Source organism: Orcinus orca, chromosome 19 (genome assembly GCF_937001465.1).
Source record: "Orcinus orca chromosome 19, mOrcOrc1.1, whole genome shotgun sequence".
Taxonomy (NCBI): Eukaryota; Metazoa; Chordata; class Mammalia; order Artiodactyla; family Delphinidae; genus Orcinus; species Orcinus orca.
Genome location: NC_064577.1, coordinates 14,703,321 through 14,726,564, shown reverse-complemented (window position 1 = coordinate 14,726,564; position 23,244 = coordinate 14,703,321). Strand labels below are relative to the sequence as shown.

Sequence of the window (23,244 nt, the reverse complement as noted above, 5' to 3'; positions counted from 1 at the left end):
ACTGCGTGTGAATTGTTTGCACGCAAGCACACTGCAAGGCTGGCCCTTTCCTAGTCATTTACTTTTCCTGTCTTTGCCTAGGTCATGGTTGCTGCTGGGGAGCAACCTGGGAATTCACCCCTACAGACCAGGGTCACAGAAGTCCCAGCCTCTGCTGTTCCTTCTCTGTATGGTGTACAATGAGAAACTCCTAAAATGCCTGAATTAAAAGGAAGCCCAGCAATCGCCTCATGCCCTATTATTTCACAGATGATGAAATTGAGACCTAGATAAATTAGGGTCCCGCATTCAGGGACAAAGTAGAAAGCGGGGAAAGCATGGAGTGGGGGGACTATATTCGTTGAACCCCTACTATGTGCCAGGCTTAAAACTTGTAATCTCATTTAATTTTCAAGTGAGGGCTTTTAAAAAGGAAGGGCATTGGTGTTCTGCAAGGATGCAGGGCTTGAGCAATGTTACCCAGGGTAAAGCAGAGGAACCGGTGGGAGGAGGCTGCATGGTCTCCCTCCAAAGCCCCCGTTGGTTCCTTGTTCCACAACCTGGCGAAATCCTGAAAGTGCCGTCCAGCAGATCTGCAAGTACATAGAGGTGGAGGAGAAGGAAAGACCTTCCCTAGGTGGGACATGACCTCCACCCCAGCCCTCCCTGGCAACTGCTTCTGCTCTCTTGCTCTGATTCTCCTCCACGCACACAGCCCATGAAGGCATATTTACCGCAAGCCTTAGATGGACTGTCAGGCAACACTTCCTGAGATTCCTGTAGCTGTGCCCACCAGCTCAGGGGTGTCATTCAACTCCGTATCACAATTATAAATGCCTATTTGTTGCTTCCCCAGCAAAGCTGTGCTGCTAAAGATGGTGAGAGATTCACTTGGGTTTACCAAAAAGGAAATTAGTCTGGAACCATCAATATGGGTTGGGTCTACCCCAAAGCCCTTTTCAAAGACAGGAGGATTACAATGTTGGTATTTACATTTCTGCCTCTGCCTCTCCAGCAAATGGGATTCCTTGGCCATAAAAATGTTCCTATTTTTAGGTCTCTTGATTCTTTGTCTTTTGGGTTCAGTGTTAATTTTGTTTATTGTAGTCATTATTGCTCTTCTGCTTTCTGTGTCTCCACGGGTCTAATACTTGCACAATTTATCAGAATCAACCCAATAATACTTATTTATGTGACTTTTTTTGGATAATGTCTGTCTCCCTCATCAAAATGTAAGTTGGGATGATGTCAAATATTTTCACCATTATACTCCAAGTCCCTGGTACAGTGCCTGGTATATAGTAGGTGCTCAGTGAACACTTTTTGAATGATTGGACAGACAAATGAGTGAATGAATGAAGTAATAATAATTTATTTTTCATCTGTCAAAATGGGAAGATGAGAAAACCTTACATTTTGCAATTGTTTTAGAATGAGGAATAAAATGCTTTAAAAAGTGCCCTCATTTAACTATTTGGTCTTCAATTTTACACTCGTATTTTTTCAAGTTATATACACGGCATCATAGTTTAGTGGAAAAGGCACTGGAGATCAGGGTACAGACTCCGAGATGCTGTTTTGGGGGCCTTTTACAAGGTTCTTCACCTCCCAGGCCCACAGTTTATCCATTTGTAAGTCAAGGGTGTTGGAGTCCAAGAGCTCCTTATTCTTTTCTAGTCTAATACTCTGAATTTTATATGAAGCTGTGACCATGTTAGATCAAGAGAATGGATGCCATACACTTTCTCAGACATAAGTAATACATTTTGCTTCTAGGCTGCACTGCCAGATTCCTGTGAAAAGGAAGAAGAACTCAGGGCCTTGCTTATGACTGAGTTCTTGCCATTGACTTTTTTCTCTTTTTTTTTTTTTTTTGCAGTACATGGGCCTCTCACTGTTGTGGCCTCTCCCGTTGTGGAGCACAGGCTCCGGACTCACAGGCTCAGCGGCCATGGCTCACGGGCCCAGCCGCTCTGCGGCATGTGGGATCCTCCCGGACCGGAGCACGAACCCGTGTCCCCTGCATCGGCAGGCGGACTCTCAACCACTGTGCCACCAGGGAAGCCCTTGCCATTGACTTTTTGTAATTGGATGTGTTCCTTCCCTCAGTCCTCATCCATTGCCATGGGGGACAGGAAGTGCTCACACCCTACATCATGTTTGCCATGCACAGGTGGTCCTGCCTCACCCACCCCTCAGACTATTGCAGGTTTTTCTAGGGAGCCTGATGGAGTTGATGTATTGTAACTAGCTTGCCCTTCTGACCCCCTTACCTTATCTGTACAGACAAAGAAAGGCTGGAGTGAGTGAGAATGGGAATCACAAAAGTTAGAACATTGTTTCTAAAAGTGTCTTCCAGGAAATGTTTGTCCAATAAGAGACTCCATCAAATGGTTACCATTGTCGATGACGTCTGGGAAGTGCAGCCTACCAGAGCCACTTCCTGGGAATTTGCCATACACCCAGCCTATTTGAGTGTCTGAGTACTGACACAGTAAATAAACCTCTTAACCTTTATTTAATCCTGTTTTCATAACATATTTGATCACCGAAGCCTCTTTTTGCTCATCACCCTTATTCACAGCTCACAAAACTCTTCCTTGTCACCCCTTTATGGGAGACACTGAGACCCTACAGGAAGGGAAATGGCCAAGGCTGGCCCAGTGGCTAATCTGGAAAGAAGATAAAGTTTGCTTAAAATGCACTCCTATCTCACTGTCTGGACCCCTCTCATCTCCCAGGGTCAGAGTCTTCATTCTCTCTTTCAACATCAAACCACCAGATTCTGCTCGCCACTGCCTCATTTCATCCAAACGAGGGTTGGATTAGTGGCTGCACGTGTGAACTCATGCTGTAGCCGTCGGTCTGAGCAGGGGACTTAGCCACCCCCCAGGGGGACAGGATGCCACATCAAGGGACATTTAAGTCCCTATTTGTGAAAAATACTGCTGAAGAAGAGAATGTCAAACCAAAGACAAATAAGAACCTATACCTGAAAATGATGTATTTCAGAATCAAGGACAAATTATTAAGAAATAATTAGGCATTTTCAATAGAGTATAAGAAGTCATGATTTCTCTGACACGTAATTAAGATATCCTTAAGGAGAGAATGGACTAAGTGAAAAGAGAGCAGGATAAGACGAAAAAGGAGATGGACAAATATGGCAATGAAGGTAATATTTTAACAGCAGTCAAAGAAAAAAGTAAACTGATCCTGCAGAAAATCATATAAGTGACTTAGAGATCGATGGAGAAGTTCCTCAAGAATGGAGAGGAAATTGGGGGAAAATTCCAATTAGCGAGATAATAATGAGAAAGGAGGGTATAAAATCAGCATACAGATAATTATTATTCTTGAAGCAGAAAATAGCACAATTTAACTAGAAGCAATAACCAAAGATACAGTAGAAGAAACTCTTCTTGAGATGAAGAAAGACCTGTGTACACATAGTGAAAGCTTCACTGCACAGTGAAAATGTTTATGTCTTGTTTTAAATACCCAGAAAAAATAATTAGTCAAAATAATAACATATAGTCCAACTTCTCAGATGTAACCACTGTTAACATTTTGGTGTATCCTTCGGGCCTTTGTCCATTTCATAGCCTATTTGGCTACATTAGCATTTTGAAAGAGTTTTTGAAAATTCTATTATGTGAAAGAGATAAAAATAAAGACTTATGTCTCTGCTCAGACCACTAAAAAAGAATCAGTGTTTTCTTGGGGACCAGCATGGGAGGGGTGGTGACTAGGGGAATTAGAATGAAAGACACTTGAAAATGAGGGGTCTCAGGGCTGGGGCCCTTGATCAACTACTCCTCCTCTCTTTGGGTATTTCCTTCCAAAAGAAACTTAGAAATTTTGGATTTTGTTCTAGAAAGTATGGACCCACAACCATTGGTCAGTTCTGTTTATAAAAGAGAAGAAAACCACAACATCATGGGTTACTTGCCCAGTTGTAGGATTGAATGATTTGTAATTATTTGTTGGAATGTCAGTGTCTTGATCATGCGTCTCCTTGGCTATCTTTAGGAAAAGCACTGACAGCTCCATGTGTGGAGTGGTTCACAAATCTACTTGTCTTAAGGTAGGAGGCAGCCTGGAGTGAAGTCTAAAGACCCCTTTCTGTTCTATTAGCTTGTGTCTCCATAGTGCCACTGCACCCACTTCTAGCCATTCATTCTAGTGTTACATCACCATAATTAACATTGCTGTGTGGAAATAACAAGCATGTGGGAAACCAGGGGAGAGAGAACTCAGATACTAATGAGCACAATTACAATAATGATAAACTTACTGTCATTCCAACTATTGATCTTCACGTCACACAGCTGTTGATTTTGCAAACGAGCAGAAGGAAGGAAAAAATCTGCTATAATCCTACCACCCATTTAACTACCATTAACTTTCAAGTGTATGTCCTTTGAAGCTTTATGCTGTCCATATGTTCAACGTGATTTTGATCATATGCTATAGTTTAAATTGTATAGACTTATTATTTGAAATGCCCCCTGTTTTCTGAAATGAAAAGTAGATACTCACTGTAGACAATTTTGGAAAGTACAAAAATACAATGAAGAAAATTTTAAAACAATCTGAATGTCCATCACTTACACATAACATTGCTAGCATTGGGTGAATATCCTATAGTATTAAAAATCTTTATTGTCTTTCTTGATCATAACAGGTTTATAATCATATTGTAACAATTCAAACAACAGAAATATATAAAGTAGAAAGTGAAGTCCCTTGCTATACACCCTCCCCAAAATGACCACTGGTAAAAGTTTTCTGTCTATTCTCCTGGAATTTTTCCTAAGCAAAGACATATGTGTATGTTTCTTTACTATTTTTATTTTATTTTATTTTATTTTTTTTGCGGTACACGGGCCTCTCACTGTTGTGGCCTCTCCCATTGCGGAGCACAGGCTCCGGACACGCAGGCTCAGTGGCCATGGCTCACGGGCCCAGCCGCTCCGCGGCATGTGGGATCTTCCCGGACCGGGGCACGAACCCGTGTCCCCTGCATCGGCAGGCCGACTCTCAACCACTGTGCCACCAGGGAAGCCCCTCTTTACTAATTTTTTATAAAGTTGGATTATAGTATATATTCACTTCTCCAATCTTCTTTTTGTATTTAGCACCATGATATGGCAATACTATTATTTATTTTACAAAGACCTGTTCCAATTGATTCATATTTAGGTTTCTTCCCAGATTTCTGTTACCAACAAACCTGCAAGGTTTTACCTGTGTCTTTTCACACTTGCTTAAGTACCTGTGTAGAAACCATAAGGTCAAAAGGCTCACAATTTTTAAATGTTGATAAAATGTACATTTGTAATCTGCAAATATATTGCCTTCAAAGCGAGAGTTCCAGCCCCACTCTCACCAACAATGTATGAGATTGCCTGTTTGCACAATAATGAATATTTTTAAGTATTTTTAATATTTGAAAATAGGATCACTGAAGAATCTTAGTGTTATTTTAATTTGCATTGATTTCATGACTGGTGAGGCAGTGTATCTTATGTTTATGGTCATTTTCACTTATTCTGTAATTGCTATTCTTACTCTTTTCCCACTTTCTTTTGTACTGTTTCCTGTTGTCTTATTTACGTGTACAAACACTCTACAGATGTCAACCTCAATATTAAGTTTTAAATAAACATAAAATTTCCACTCAAGTTCCTGGACAATGAAAATATCAGCATATTGCTTTATGGATAATTTGGTTTTTGGTAGTGAAAAGTAGAGATTTTTGATTTAGTAGTTCTGGTGTGATGTGCTAAATGAGTAAATAATTTAACGAACAAATGGCATGACAAAACAATACCAGATACCACTGCGAATGATCCACAGACCCGTCAAGAATTGTGAGGTGGAAAATACGGCAAAAGAGAAAACATCCTTTCTGGAAAAGTACGTCTCCAAGAATGAGAGTACTTTCTAAAGAAAGCTCTGTAGAGACAAATTTTCCCCACAGGATTCAGAATTCACCTGAACGCAAAGACTCGAATTCCTAATTCAGGAACTAGATTGAGTAAGGAAACACTTTCAAGCCCCTTTTATACTGTAACAGGATTAGCGGTGGGGGGAAGGAACAGACTCTAACACCCTACGCACGCGCGCACACGCACACACACACGCGCGCGCACACACACACACACACACACACACACACACGCACTGGGGCAAGGACGAGAACTCAGTGTTCCCTTAGATGCAGAACTTGAGTTTCTAACCCAGAGTAAAGATATTGAAGATGGAAGAAAGGCATTTCTACTATTTTCAAGTAGACAGACTCAGCCATGGCATCACACTCGCAATCCCTTACGAGAAGCCCTGAGGCACAGGGAAGTTTTCTCCAGTGGTGTCAATAGGGTTGACTGCCAAACTTGGACGGCTTTTTTGCTGTCTTCATAGGCATTTCAGTGAGGAAGCTAGAGCGATTGTTCAGGGCTGCCACCCAGAGGCATTTAATTTTTTGAGAGGTGGGGAGAATGAAGCTTGCATACGTGTCCATGTTTCTACGTAGGGAGGTGTCTGTGTGAACTTGCAATTAAAGCATAAAAAATATTCAGAAAAGCACACAACGACAGAGATCAATTAATTTCACAAACTTCACACAGTAATGTGTGAGCACTCAAATCAGGAAACAGAATATCACCAGCACCCCAGAAGTCTCACTTTCCTGACTGCTAACACCAGTAACGTGTTTTGCCTGTTTTTGACTTTCATATAAATAAAATTATATATATATATATATATATATATATATATATATATAGGTTTGGCTTTCACTCAACATTAAGTTTGTGAGATCCATCTCTATTGTGCACATAGTGGTAATTTGCTCATTCTTATCACTGTATAGTATTAAAACATTTTTATTAGAGTATAACTGCTTTACAGTGTTGTGTTAGTTTCTGCTGTATAGCAAAGTGAATCAGCTATATGCATACGTATATCCCCATATCCCCTCCCTCTTGCGTCTCCCTCCCACCCTCCCTATCCCACCCCTCTAGGTGGTCACAAAGCACTGAGCTGATCTCCCCGTGCTATGTGGCTGCTTCCCACTAGCTATCTATTTTACATGTGGTAGTGTATATATGTCCATGCCACTCTCTCACTTCGTCCCAGCTTCCCTTTCCCCTTCCCTGTGTCCTCAAGTCCATTCTCTACGTCTGTGTCTTTTGAATGTACTACTATTTATCCATTCTGTTGATGTCGGGCATTTGGTGACTTTTTGATTATGAATAGTGCTGCTATAAGCATTCTGCTACATGTCTTTTGATGAAAATATGTATGCACAGGAGTGGAATTACTGGGTCATAGACTATGCACATATTCATCTTTACGAGGTAACGGCAAAGAATTTTCCAAAGTGGTGCACTGCATTCCCACTAGCCGTGTAGAAGAGTTCCAGTTGCTCCCCACCTTCACCAAGCCTTGGTATGTTTTGTCTTTTTTATGGGAGCAATTCTGGTGGGTGTGTGGTAGTATCTCAGGGTGGCTTCAACTCACATTTCCCTCATAATGAATAAAACTGACAAAACTAAAAACAAAAATTTTGGCCGCTGGGGAAATTATCCCCTCCCCGACTGGAGGAATGCTTATAGCACTTCTCCACCCTGTCGGCCTTCATTGTGAGAGGAAGAGGAGTAACTGTCTGGTTGGTGAGTTTGGAAGAAGACCCCTAGCATGCTTAGCTCAGTCCCTTCCTTCTGCTCCTTTGAGAGTCGGTCGGCCAGCCAGAACAGACATTCGCTGCCTTTCCATGCTTTAAGCTTAAGAGACACTGTCCTGTGGGGAGCCTGTGGTTGGAAATCTGTGCCCGTGACTGGGGGCACTTGTGTCCCATAAAGAGGGACATATGAAGATGACCATTGCAGACAAACATAGAAGCATTTCCTTCCAGCCCAGGCAACTGGGGTACTCTTATCTTAAAGTGGGGGTGGTCAAAACAGAAACAGACAATGGAAACAGAGTTTTGACTTTTGGATTTCTAAAGCCAGGACTCAGGGTATAAGACCAATAGACTTGGGGCTTCCCTGATGGCGCAGTGGTTAAGAATCCGCCTGCCAACGCAGGGGACGTGGGTTCGAGCCCTGATCCGGGAAGATCCCACATGCCGCGGAGCAACTAAGCCCGTGCACCACAACTACTGAGCCCATGGTCCGCAACAAGAGAAGCCACCGCAATGAGAAGCCCACGCACCGCAACAAAGAGTAGCCCCCACTCGCCGCAACTAGAGAAAGCCCGTGCACAGCAACGAAGACCCCAAATAGCCAAAAATAAAAATAAAAAAATTTATATTAAAAAGTAAAAAGATCAATAGACTTAGAAGAATATGCAAAACAGGTTTCCCAGTCCCAGACTAGAAAAAGATACCAAGGGTCTGGACCAAACACATAGGAGCTGAGCCACTCAGAAGGGACTGTCCATCCTATGCCTGAGGGAGCCCCATCTGTCCCCAGTACCAGAGTGGCGTGTGAGAGCTGAGTCACCACCTGAAGATCTTCCCTTCCCATTCCTGTGAGAACCAAACACCCATGTGTCACGGAACTGTGACAATTTCCATCTCTTTGCCATCCTGTGAGTAATTTCCACAGACAGCTGCCAGAACATTGCCTGCTGACTAGGAGTGATATCCGGCTGCATTCTGACACTCTGTACAGTCTTCCTCCACTTTGCTATGTGGACAGTCCTCTTAGAATGACCCAGGACCCTTGGAAGCTCTTTAAGATGAAGATGATGGTGGTTTAGACAAATAAAGGAATGATGGTGGTTTAGAAGCCAAACCCTATATTCTTAGTTAAAGTGGGGCTGAATTTGGACCAATCTAAGATTCATCCCTACTCTTCCCAGGAATAAAATACTCATCACATCTTCTTGGACTTCTTCATATCCCTTGAATCGTCCAATCCAAGGAATTGTGGATTTAGATGACCCTCGATAGAATATATTTTTGTTGGGCTTAATAGCATATGTTTGAAATTTAATGGCGCTCTGCCTATCGAATCAATGGGCCACATGATCATTACTGATTATGTTCTGATACTTAGTTCCTAAATCAACTCTGGCCAGGCTAGAAGCAACAGATGTCTCTGTATCTTTGGTTTCGGGTACTGAGGTTTCCATGTTAAGAAACATAATTACTTTTTTAAATGAAGAAACCAAACTTTAGAAATCCTCCCCAAACACAGCAGGTAGTGATTGGTAGTGACATGTGCCCTCAATGCCCAGATTAGGCCATATGTGGAGAAAATGAAACACAGCACATAGTTAAGTGATTAAGAACTCTGACTTTGAAGTTTGACACTTTTTACCTATAAGACATTGAATAATTCATTAAGTTCTCTATCCCTCAGTTTTTGTCATTTGTGCAATGGGGATAATAACATTTCTATCACAAAGAGTTGTTCTGAAATTCAATGAGATGGTGTCTGTAAAGGGCTTAGAAAAGTCTGTAGCACAGAAAAAATAATCAATATATGGTGGTTATAATTCTGGAGAGTTGAGCCACACTATAACTTTCAAAACCTAAACCATCATCATTTATTCAACTGAAGCAGTGAAGGTTATCTGGCCGGAAAGCTAGAACTATGAACCACTGGGTGGCAGGACTTCCTTGCAGAGGCTAGGAAGGAGGAAGGTGTGGTGAGCAGTTGGAAGACTACCCTGTGAATCAAAATCTAAAAGTGCAAGTCCAGCCTCCGCTCTTTAGAGCCACAGCAAGTCTGGGCCATGGCCAAGTGGCTCTGGACAGGAGAAGCAGCCGCTGTGCTGGAACCACCGCCATCTTGGAAAGCCTACAGAGGAGGTGACGTAGTCCGGTGAGCATCCTGGCACTTCCCTGGGAAGAGATGAGTGACCTGCGGCTGGGAGTGAGCTTCTGGCAGGCAGCAGACTGCAGAAATATAGCCTGAATAATTTCAGGCTTGTTAACACCATCTGCTATGGCCATCTCCTCTTGGTCAGCTGGAGAGGACTCCTAGGTTACTGACACCACGGGGACGTTTTAGAAAGTTATTTTCCTGCTATACAGTGGTCACCGCTCTACGGAAAGGACCTCCATGAAGTGATAGCCACTGTCTTCCTTGGTTAGAAGGAGGCAGTCATTTATGTGCTGCAGTCTGGGGTACACTGCAAGGATTCCCCACCCCTTAAAGCCTTTAATTTCCCCCAATTCCTTACCATCTAGCCACTGTACCTGCTCCTACCTGTTCTATATTTCCAACAAGTCTGTCATTACTTTGAGTGAAAGGATAAAAATAGGTACTTAGTTCTCAGAGGTCACAGTTAAATTAGCTTCCCTGCTATTTCCTTATCTAGGAGTAGTGTACCTCTAAGCTTCTTCCTTTATGCACTCTCTCTCTTCCCCAAGCTCTTGATCATTTAGTCATTCAAAATATATTTTCTGAGTGTATCCTATATGCCAGATGCTGAAGATATGGTGGTGACCACGACAGACGGGGCCCCTGCTCGCATGGACCACATATTCTAGAGCAAGGAGAATGAAACATGTCAGTGTACGACTCAGATCAGTTTGGATGGTGAGAGGGGCAGTGTGGAGCCGTGGATAGAAGCTGGGTCTCTAGGCTATGACTGCAGAGGTTCAATTCCTGGCAAGTTCACCTGTTAGTTGGGTGACCTGGGTCAGTTACTTAACCATTACAGAATGGGTCCTGATTTGTGAAATGGGGATTCTAATAGGATCCCTCTGCTATGACGCATCGGAGTTGAGACTTAAATGTTCCCCAGGAGGCAGCCACATGGAGACGGTGCGGAACAATTTGGTCAGTGGGAACAGCAAGTACAAATGTCCTGTGATGGAAACAAACAAGCTTAAAGGATTCTCGTTACTAAAGGAAGGCCTGTGTGTCTGGCATATACTGAGAAAGGGCAGAAGTGATAAGAGATGGGATCCGGCAAGGAGGCAGGCACCAGATCGTGATGATTCATAGCCCACGTTGAGAACTTTGGATTTTATTCTAATTAATTAGGCTTTAACCTCTGCCTGGAGTGATTTCTCCTCACCTGGCACCACATTTTCGAAAGAGAACGTACTGAAATACTCTTCATCTTTCAAACTCTGTTCTAATGCCATGTTTTCTAGAAAGTCCCATACCCACCAGAAAAATCAGTTCCTCCCTGGCACTTTGATCGTCCTACTCATTGTGTACATGTTTGTCTCCTATATTCATTTTGAGTGCCTGAGGTCAGGGATGGAGTCCCATTCACTTCAGAATCACCTATCAAAGCGCATGGCACAAATAAATATTCTTTGGATGACTGAGAGGATGAATGATATCAGCTTGGGTCCTTTAGTCGGATTTGCTAATTGCAAATCTGGACCCAAAAGGAACAATCTATAGCTCAGGTAGATTTCACCTGGAGCAAAAAGAGACCCTGAAAACAACAGGAAGAATGAGAGGACGCAGAAGGGAGGAGGCTTGTAATGGGACTCCGCGTACTTCGATAGAGGCCACACCTGTTTTCCTCAGTTCTAACCCTCGCTCTTATTGTGTGAGCTTGGGAAATTACTCAACAAAAATTACTCAGTGACAACCACCATGCTCCACTTATCCGCAAGGTAGACTTCTGACACCCTAATCTCTTTAATGTGGACAACACAAGACAGAAACCCAAAATGAAAACAAAACCCAATAAACAAAAAACTCAAAATAGAAGTTAAAGGAAAACAATCTTAGCCCAAAGAAGTAATCATAAAACCCAAGACCTCAGAGCGAGAGTGACTTCAGGCAATAGCCTATTTATTTCCTTTTCTTCCTTCTTTCCTCTCACTTTCTTCCCCAAATATTTACCGAGCACCTATCAACTGTCCAACACGGAGGTGCTGCCGGGGCAAAAGCAGTAAACATGACAGACGTGTCCCTGTTCTCAGGGAATTTCTTTCCCTTTTCCCTCCTGCCTCACTGCCTCCCTGCCCCCTCCTAACCTGCCTTTCTTCCTTGCATGCTTCCTTTATTTATTGTAGTAAGAAAAGGCAACAGATTCTGAAATCAAAGTTTTAGAGTTCAAATTCTGACTGCGCCGATTAGTAATTGCTCTCTCCCCCCAGTTTTGAAAGCACTCTGTCAAACCTTGCCCCAGGTATAAGAAGTCATTAGGAAAGCATAAAAGAGGAGGAAAGCAGAGGACTGGAGATCTAGGCTGAGGTCTTGGCTCTGGTATTTTGACCTTGGGCAGATCACGTGACTTCTCCGTCTCTCCATCTCTAAGGGGCAACTACTGTCCTTTTCAACATTCTCTGTCTCTGGGCTAAGTCAGCTAATAGCCCCGCCTCCAGTGCTGGGGTATTTCATACAACTGGCAGATGCCACATCTACCAGCCTGTTACAACACCTCCAGGGAAAGAGCTTTAAAGGTTTTCACAAAAAAACAGATCTTTTTCATTTCTCTGATGAAGAGACTGACTTTAAAGCCAGGAAGAGAGAACTATGTGCAATTTGATGGGATTCAGAACATCAAAGGCAGTTGAGTTGGTGTTTAGAACAATCTCTCAGGTCAAATCTAATTTTATCTAAGCTGATGTTACCAAGCTCTGGTAATTGCTCCCAGCATAACTGCCAATTCCTTGTTATAAGGCTGTGAGCACAATTGCTGCAGGGCCTCCAGTAGAGGGTCCAGCTGATGGCTTTTGTCTTTGTTGCTCTTGGGGCTGAGGCAATGGGCTAGATTTCAATCTTGGGAGCTATAGGCGGACAAAACAGAAAGGACACTGGACTTGAAGTCAGGACCTCTGTCTTCAAACTGTGGCTCTACCACAGAGCCCCGGAGATTCCCCTTCCCAAGGACTTTTCCACTTGAACTTGACACTTTTGTGTACTGGTTTCCTGAAGACTTTGTGATGGAAGAGGGATGGAGAGAAGTTTGGGGTTGTGGAGAGTGGGGTGCTACTTAGGGTGGGCAAAGTTGACAGAGGCTCAAATGGCACAATGGCTCTGCACACAGCGATTCTCCTGACTTAGAGAAAAGGTTTGAGCCTGTAAGTTAGGGGTCACTGAGGATTGCAGGAAGCTGCCGGTGGTGGGCATGGCAACATAACTGGGAAGAAAAGACCTGCAATGGTTAATTTTATGTGTCAACTTGACTGGGTCACAGGGTGACCAGACATTTGGTCGAATTTATTCTGGGTGTTTCTGTGAGGGTGTTTTTGGATGAAATTAACATTTAAATAAGTAGACGGAATAAAGCAGATTGCCCTCCCTAATGTTGGTGGGCCTCATCCAATCAGTTGAATGTCTGAATAGAACAAAAAGCTGACCCTTCCCCGAGGGAGAGAGAATTCTCCTGCTTGATACGTTGAACTGGGTCGTCTGCTCTTCCTGGTCCTACAGCAGCCTGATGGCCTTCAGAGTTGAACTGGGACATCGGCTCTGCAGATTTTTGACTTAGCCTCCATAATTGCATGAGCATTTTTTATTATTCTTTATAATAAAGCTTAAAAACTAATTTCCTATTGATTTTGATTCTGCCCGAATAACATGGGGCACTATATCTGCAGCAGAGTTTCTTACAATCAACAAGGAAAGTTGGGAAGAGAATTTCAAATAAACACCTTCCGAGTCCAAGGCCACCACTCACTTGATCATCTGTTTTGAGTCTGGCAGACTCTATTCCCCAACCTCTTGGCAGATGTTAAAGGGAGCAGGACTACTATTAGCCAAGTGCAGCAAAGTGGCCTCTAACTTTTGGAAGATTTCCTAATCCTTTATCCACATCCTCTTGCCCTACGTGGGTAACAAAGGCTTCTGTTTTCCCATCACAGGCATTCCTAGCCCATCATCTTAGCTCAGAAACAAGCCTGGCAGATAACCTCCCTACCGGGCAGAAAACCTCTCCTCCTCTCATGCACATCCAGATTCCACTTTAGACACTCTGTGACTTTCATCTGGTCCCTGGCTTTTTGAGTGAAACATCCACAAAGTACATGGGGATGCCCAAGGGGCTAGTTTCTGGGCTAGCTCTGGGCTATAGGCAGAAGGTATGAGCAGAAGTAATTTTATCTGCAGGGAGTAATATTTTGATATTTATGTGTGTGATTTAGTTTGATTTCTCTTACCTCTACCTTTCTCTTCACACTGAAGAAAAAGTTTTCCATATATACTGTTCTTAGGGTACCGATGTACAAAGTGAACAGAAGAGCCAAATTCAGGGCTTTCGAACTTCTAATTAATCTATAGCAGATATAATAACCTTGAGTGTCATACATCTTTATTTCAAGAACCAGGTGCTTGAAAAGAAAAAAGAAAAGATGTTTTGAATTCTAGAAAGCTTGGTTTCTAGAAAGATCAAGAGGTGAAGTCTGGAGAAAGAGGGCAAATTTTATTCATCAACAAGAGATGACAAAGAGGAGCTTGGAGAATCGCTAAACCCTGCCCGAAAAGGAGTGAGAGCAACTGCGTTACAGGAGAGGAGGCAGAAGTGTAAGAGCAACCTAGATGCAGAAAAGTCTGCACAGCACAACAAGGCTTGGGGAGGAGTGATGACAACCCGGCGGCTACAGCGCTGAGTTTTGGAGGGTCAGGGGCGGAGGTCCAAGGCTAGGGATTGCCAGCTACACCTCAGCCACCCCTACCGGGGGCATCTGCTCACACCAGGAGGGTACATGCCCCATTCTCCATCCCCTCCGTCCCCTCCCGTGAAATCACCCTCATGTCCAGAAAGATGAGGAGGGATGAGGGATAACCTTAAAATTAACTGAGCATTTATGTGAGATTAAATTTTAAACAGCAGTGAATGAATTGCCTTAAATCAGTAAGATTACATTTTCTACCATCAAGGGGGGATGAGAGTTTGAGACCTAAACCAAGTCATTTTATAGATAGAGTTTTGTCTTTCCACCCCTGATTTTTTTTTACTACAATACTTATTTTGTCTCTATGCTATTGATGGGAACAGCCATATTCTTCTGGGCTGCATGTGCTTGTAATCACAGCTCTCAGATGCTAGGATCATCTTCAGAAGGGGAAGAGACCTGGTTGAAGAGATCTGCTGGACTCGAGGCTGTCCTTCAGAAGCCAGCATTGTACATCCACCATTTCCGCTCTTAAGATTGCCTCTGTTGCTGTTAACTTTATTATTATCACTAGTTACTATCACTGACTGAGAATGTACCATTTCCCAGTCACTGTGCTAAGTGCTGTGCTTAGATGCTTGTACTTTTGTTTGGGTTGTATCAGACTTGATTGAGGTGGCTGTTACCACCTCTAGTCTATGAATGAGTAAACTGACAAACACACAGACTAAGTGACTGTTTTTCAATTCCACAGCTTGGGGCTGGCAACAGTGGGATTGAAATGCAAGTATCTCTGACTCTAAATCCCTTGCTCAAAGATGACTCGGTTATACTGAATTGAATTGAATTGATAACATGTACACTTGTCAGAACTGTCTGAAGTGTACATGTTACCAATTCAATATACATTGTACATTGTGTACAACGTACAAGTGTACATTGACTGCCCCGAATCAATCTAATTGTTAAAAATTGAATGAATAATGGTCATTTGTTTTGCCTGCCCATGGTCTACATCTGTTTCTAGGTTTGAGAGATTTCCCACTTTGGGGTCTTGGTGGGAGAACTACTGGCACAGCTTTAGGGGAACCCCAGCGAGCAACACTTGGTACAGGTTGAGTTTCAAGGGCAAAAGGGTCAGCAGCTTCATTGGTCTCCCATTCTCCCATCACCCTACAGAGCAGGACTGAGACCTGTCCAAGACCTAGTGCTGGGCACACTATAGGGTCGAGCACCAGGAAAGGGCCCTCGCCTACCTTTTGCTCTTTCATTGTATAGGGCAAGCATGAGGGTGATTTTGCAGACCACAAATAAACATTATGGACTTGGGAACCAAATTGGAATTTAACTGGAAAACAGAGAGAATGCTCTCGTGTTCAGAGGGGGAAACAGTCTCCCAGGCCTGGGGTGTCCACGTACGGCTTCCCAAAGATGTGGGAGATGCACCTTGAAGAATGACTCCATTTTATTTAGGAGATATGAAGTGTATTATAGAACATCAACTCCATGGAATATTATGGGATCATTAACATTATAATTAGAAAAACTGTGTAAGAACTTGAAAAAATGGTATACTAGTAAGTGAGCATGGCAGAATCAAACTTTCTGCTATGATCACAACTCGGTAAACTCCATGCTTATGAGTGTGTGATGGAAAGAAAGCTGGAAGATAAAAACAAAGGATGTGTTTGTTGTGGAGCAATACGGGGTGAATTTTCTTTTTCATTTCCATTTCCTTTGGGATTTTTGTTCTTGTTATCAATACAATACCATTTTGAAAGCAATGGGGGCTGGGAAGATGAGTGTTCCTAGCCAGAAAAACAACCTTGTCATAGACTTGAGACTGTGAGGGCAGTCTGTTTGTATGCTAGGGTTTCTGCAGTTGAGTTTTTTGTCTGTTGAACAGCTGTGCTCAGACAGCACCACTAGACCAGAAACCAGGACTGTTTTGATGGAATGTGCCAGACAGCCACAAACTCAGGCAAGTAACTTGCTCCTTGACTTAGTGAAAGAGACACCAGAGTCTTAGGAAGTCCTTCCTACCTGGGAGGTGCAGGAGAAAGAGGGGCTTTGGGACTCGAGTGGAAGGTGTCTGGTGTGTGAGCCTCGGTGGGAGGGTGTTTGGGGGGCTGAGAGGACGTGACCACAGTCAACCATCTCTGCTCTGGCGGTTTTAGCAGCAGTCACACCCTTTGTCCGGCAACGTTTACCCTGCACCACTTTTTTTCCAGAAAAACTGGGGAGTGGGGAGCTGCCTATCCAGCAGCCAACTAAGCTGTTTTCATTTTACGCTAATTGGCCCCAAACTGGTCAACAGGGGCATGGAGATGCTTCCCTCTTCTCACATCCCATGCCCCAGTCCATGGCGTCCAGCAAGAGCCCCAGTACCCCAGCCGCCCTCCAGATCCAAGCAGCTCATCTGCCAGTGAATTATGGGCCAGCTCAGGCTGTGAGGCACTCTCATTTCTCTTACAGAGAGCAACCTGGGAAAGGTGTCCCGCAGGGTGGAAGCACATGGAAATTCAAGTGGTCTCAAGCACCAGGGCTGCCTTTGTTTTCCTGGCTCACGAATCCGAGAACAACTTGAAAGGAAGAATTGTCAGGGCTGTCTCAGATCCTTGCTTCTGTCCCCCGACGTCCCAACCAGGGACTAGACATGACGCTGCATTCGTGGGAACTAGATACCCCAAGTTGCTGGCTTCTGGTCTCCATCTGCTTTCTGTAACTTCCCCAAAGCCCCACCGTTAGTGCCCAGGTCCCCCGGGGCGCTCATGATTAGCCTTCTTAAGTTCCTCCTCCCTGAGCTTCTTGTTGACATCATGACCAAGGGGCCTGCTGAGGCTGCCAGGGATTTCCAGAGTGTTGCTGACCTACACAGCAGGCTGCCCACGGGCTCAGCAGAGCTGCAGGGCCCTCAAGGCGAGTACATCCGCCCTGAGCCCCTGCTCCACTGCATTGACCCTCAGCATGAGAGCTGGGCTGCTTCTGCACAGAAGCGGGGAGCATGCCCACCGAACTCTCTGCTCTCCTTCGTCATCTGAGCCTCCAAGCAGCCTTGTGTGTGCCTGGAATAATCTAGAAGAGCAACTGCCTCTATTTTCACCTTCAATCTCTTTTTGGGGGCTTAGGCATGGATCACGGAGCAGGGCGAGGGAACAGACGCCTGGACAGGTCCATAGTACGCTTTCTGTCACATCCTTCCCTCCCAAGAAGGTCTTCTTGCCTCGAAGGCACTTTCCAAGCAGTTTATGCTAAGGTGTGTAAATATCACCCGCCCCACACCCAGAATGCTTGATTCTTAGTCGTAATCCCCCTCTATATGCCTTCAAGTTTTCTAAACTCAGTCCTTCCTCCAAATATAGGTGCTGAATGAGATGTAAGACATTACATCACAATCACCATCTAACCAATCGTCATTACCCTCCTCTTCAAGGTGCGCCCGTGGGTACCACAGAGTGCAACACCCCTAACGCATGCTCTGGCCTCATTCAGCATTAGTGAAAAACAGACCACAGGCCCTAAATCAAGTTTCTTGTGCCAAGCCTATGTCACCAAACCTAGACTTAATACCTAACTAGTTGCAGTTTCAGCTTCCCCGTGGAATGTAATCTTAACCAGTCTGTCTGGGACCACCTGGTCAGGACTAGTGAGGTAACCTGCCTGGTGGACCCCTTCCTTCCCCCAAAGGAAGGTGACCTTGCCTGATACGATCCACTCTTTGCTGGAAACTTCCTTGTCCTGCGCCCCTCTGCCTATAAAAGTCTCTCATTTTGTGCAGCCCTTCAGAGCTCCTTCCTATCTGATAGATGGGATGCTGCCTGATTCATGAATCACTGAATAAAGCCAATAAGATCTTTACATTTTACTGAAGTTGAAAGTTGTTTCTTAACAAAAAACAAAATTCAATTCGGTTAATTTATCTCATATTTGTCTGAGCCCACTGATACTCTGAGTTTGCTTCCTGAGCCCCTAGTGGGGTATAAGGATTGGCTGGTTTGAATAGTTTCCGTGGACTCTAGGGCATAGGGGCTGTCCTAGTTGTCTGGTACCCGGCCCCCCAGTGGGGTGATTAGGGCAGGTGGATGGTGGTCTGGAGTGTTAAGAGCTCCAAAAAGGAGGTGGTTGGAGAGAATGGGCCCTGGATTGGTTACTTTGCCTATGAAAGGTGCACTCAGGTGAGTTGTCTGCTATCGCTAGGAATTGGCCAGCCCTGGGAGGGGCAATCTCTCCGCTGTCAGCAAGACCCCAGATGCCAAAGGGTTAGAATAAAAAGGCATGCTTCTACAAGGTGTCATACAGTTTTATTATAATGGTTAACCGTTGAACAACCTTGTATCCTAGTTCCATAGCCTAAAAGTTCCCAAAGGGATCAAAGCTAATAAGAAGGCAGAGGTCCAAAGAGTAAAGACAGTCTTGAGCCATCACAGAACATCACTGGTGACCTGAAGGAGACTGAGGTCACCAAAGGGCAGCCCAGGGAGTGTGTGGATAGAGATGGAGACCAGCGGCACTGGCTGCAGGGTGTGGACTCAAGGTCTGTGAACAGCAGTCTCTTATCCATTGGCCAGACTGCTGAATTGCTAACAAGAAGTGAGAAGTCCTCCAAAGGACGTGGCTTAAATCCCACTACGCTCCTCCCTGAACCGCTGGTCTCAGTATCCTTTGCTCTCAGTCCTTTCAAGACAGACTCTCTGATGCAACCTGGCTGAGTGAGACACGCTTAGATTGCCTTCCAGCTCTGCAACTCGCTACCCGAGTGTCTGCTATTTAGTCACCTCTCTGCACCTCTGTTTCTTAAGCTGTAAAACAGGAATAATATTGCTGTTGTAGGCTCTTTATGGGAATTCAATAAGATAAAGCATGCCAGGTGCCTGGTACACAGCCTAATACGTATAGGGGCCCAACAAATCTGGTTTCTTTTCCCTGACTTTGAGAAGGCAGTGAAGGTGTTAAAAACTTTTTTAAGCTATGAAGTATATGAAGTATACAGGAAAAATTGTGCAAAAACAAAAGACAACTCAAAATTTTATCACAAAGCTGGTACCCAAGCACCCATGGACCCAACACCCAGGTAAGAAAATAACACATCATTAGCACCTTAGAAGCCCCATTCATGCCTAAGCCCAAGCGGTGCCCACCCCTCCCTCCTGAAAGGGAACCATTCTCCTGAGGTTTGCGGTTATCCCGTGTGTGTGTGTGTGTGTGTGTGTGTGTGTGATATATATATATGTCTCTTACATCACATATGTCTATCTAAACTCTACATTTTAGTTTTAGCCACTTCTTAAACTTTGTATAAATGAATTATACAATATGCTTTTTTTTTTTTTTTTTTTTTTTTTTGCGGTACGCGGGCCTCTCACTGTTGTGGCCTCTCCCGTTGCGGAGCACAGGCTCCGGACGCGCAGGCTCAGCGGCCATGGCTCACGGGCCCAGCCGCTCCGCGGCACGTGGGATCTTCCCGGACCGGGGCACGAACCCGTGTCCCCTGCATCGGCAGGCGGACTCTCAACCACTGCGCCACCAGGGAAGCCCCAATATGCATTTTTTGTTGTTGTGTCTGCCTTTTATTATTCAACAGTGTGTTGTCAGATAGCTTTAAATGTGTTTTCACTGAGAGATTCACGGAGCTGGTGTTTGCTTTCCTTTCATTGCTCGGTGGTATTTCGATAGATGGATATACCGCAAGTGGTTTATCCGTTTTTGCAGTTGATGCACGTTGGGCTGTTTCCAGTTTGGGGGCTATTACAAATAGTAGTGCAGCAAACATTCCTGTACATGATTCCTGCTGCATTCCTGTTAAGTATGTAGTTAGAAATGGAATTGCTGAGTTACAGGGAATGCAAATCCTCAACTTTAGCAGAAAATGCCAGGTTTCACAAGTGGTTGTACCAATTTATATTCCTTATAAATTTAGAAACTAGTTGCTCCCTGTTCTCGTCTACTTGGTAACGTCAGCCCTTCAAATTTCAGCCACAGTTCTCATAAGTATGCAGCGGCTTTGCACTGCTGCTCTAATTCACATTTCTATGATTTCTAATGAGGCTGAGCATTCTGTGTTTATTGGCCATTTGGAAACCTTCTTTTGTACCTGGTTAAGAGCATGTTGAAGTCTCTTGCCCACTTTTCTGTTAGACTGTCTGTCTTTTCTTTGACTTATAATAGTTTTTTTTTTAAAAAATATTCTGGATGGAAGCCCTTTTTTGACTTTATGCAGCAAATATATTCCTCCAGTCTTTGGGTTGCCTTTTTATTTGTTTTCTTACCGGCATCTTTTGATGACCAGAAGTTCTTAATTTTTGAAGACAGTCAGGTTAACCTTTTCCTTTTGGTTAGCAGTGTGTGTGTGTGATGTTTTATGTCACCTACCCCAAGATTATGAAGAGCCATCCTTTAGATGTTCCATTGTTTTACTTTGAACACCTAACATTCTAAATCCAACTGGAGTTGGTTTGGGGTATGGTATGTGTGGTAAACACCAAAATTTTCTGTCCTTTCCCTTACATTTGCACATGAATATCCAATTGTTCCAGCACAATTGGCTGAAACGCCCACCCTTGCTTCTTTCTTTGTGGCGCCACATCTGTCATCTGTCCATTCATGCATGATTCTATTTCTAGGCTCTTAATTATTCCATTGATCTATTTGTCTATCCTTGTCTTAATTAATCTCTTATAATAATTCTTAATATCAAGTAGAGTCAGGCTCCCACCCTTCATCTCTGAAAGTGTCTTAACTTTCTTTGCCATTTGCTTTTCCACATAAAGTTTAGGATCAGTTCCCAATTTCCCCCCCAAAATAAAACCTTGAGATTGTATTGAATCTATCAATTGATCTAGTAAGAACTGACATCTTAAAAATATTGTTTCAAATTTGCACGGCACACCCCTTCATTTATTTGGGTCTTCTTTAATTTCTCTTTTTGTATTTTCTGCAATGAAGTCTTTATACGACTTTTGTTAGATTGAATCCTTGGTATTTGATATTTTTCATGCTAATGTGAGGTGTATATTTTAAATTTTCTTTTCATTTTATGGCAGGTATAATATAAATATATATAAATTTAAAAGATTATATCTATATATCTTTAGTCGCTTACAGAATTTACTTTCCACTCCTAGCTTACTAAGATTTTTGTTTTTTCAATTTAATGAACAAATGTTTAAATTTTCCAGATGACATTTCTACATCTGTTATTTTCCCTTTATTCTGCTAATGTGGTATATTATGTTGATTTTTAAATGTTTACTTAAACCATGTATTCCTGAAATAAACTCAAATACTTATATTATCATATATATGCTAAATATATATACATATATATGTATATATTGCCAGATTCAGCTTGCTAACATTTTCTTTAGGATTTTTGCCTCTCTGCTCACAAATGAGTATTTTCTTTTCTCATAATGACCTTGTCAGGTATTTGTTAAGGTATTCTGACATCATAAAACAAACTGGGGAGCAGTTTCTCTTAATCTTTGTGCAAGATTGTCATTGCCAGTAAAGCTATTTGCTCCTACAATTGCATTTGTAGAACATTTAAAATTCTGGTTTCATTTTCTTTAAGTTATTAAAATATTCAGATTTTCTATTTCCTCCTGTGTCATTTTTTTGCATTTTATTGTCTTATATTTTTAAAATTGAAGTACAGTTGATTTATAATGTTTCAGACATACAGTAATTACAAGATATTGAATATAGTTCCCTGTGCTGCCTCTTGGGTCACTTTTAATAAATTATATGTTTCTGGATTCATCTCATCTAAAACTTAGTATGTGTTGACATAAGGCTGTTGATAATATTCTCTTATTTCCTTTCTCTGCATGATCTTTGGTGACGTGCCCTATTTTGTTCCTGACATTAGATATTCGTGCCTTCCTTCTTTTTCTAGTGATCAATCTGACTAGACATGTGTCAATTTTACTAGGCTCCCCTTTCTGTCCAAAGTATAGCTTTACTGATCCTCTTTTGTAGGCTGTCTCTGCCATAAATTTTTGCTTTTATATTTATTTTTCTTTCTTCTACGTTTCTTTAACATTTGTCATATATGCTTTTTTTTAACATATTTATTGGAGTATAATTGCTTTACACTGTTGTGTTAGTTGCTGCTGTATAACAAAGTGAATCAGCTATACGTATACATATATCCCCATATCCCCTCCCTCTTGCGTCTCCCTCCCACCCTCCCTATCCCACCCATCTAGGTGGTCACAAAGCACCGAGCTGATCTCCCTGTGCTATGCGGCTGCTTCCCACTAGCTATCTATTTCACATTTGGTAGTGTATATATGTCCATGCCATTCTCTCACTTCGTCCCAGCTTCCCCTTCCCCCTCCCTGTGTCCTCAAGTCCATTCTCTATGTCTGCGTCTTTATTCCTGTCCTGCCCCTAGGTTCTTCAGAACCTTTTTTTTTTTTTTTAGATTCCATATATATGTGTTAGCACATGGTATCTGTTTTTCTCTTTCTGACTTACTTCACTCTGTATGACAGACTCTAGGTCCATCCACCTCACTACAAATAACTCAATTTCGTTTCTTTTTATGGCTGAGTAATAGTCCATTGTGTATATGTGCCACATCTTCTTTATCCATTCATCTGTTGATGGACACTTAGGTTGCTTCCATGTCCTGGCTATTGTAAATAGTGCTGCAGTGAACACTGTGGTACATGACTCTTTTTGAATTATGGTTTTCTCAGGGTATATGCCCAGTA

At 43.0% G+C, this 23,244-nt stretch overlaps 1 protein-coding gene across 1 annotated transcript in view; it reads right to left on the bottom strand.

The window, feature by feature from the left end:
* The window catches only part of ADPRM (ADP-ribose/CDP-alcohol diphosphatase, manganese dependent), a 379,713-nt gene that overhangs the window by 26,035 nt on the left and 330,434 nt on the right, over positions 1-23,244 (bottom strand). The window lies entirely within an intron of this gene.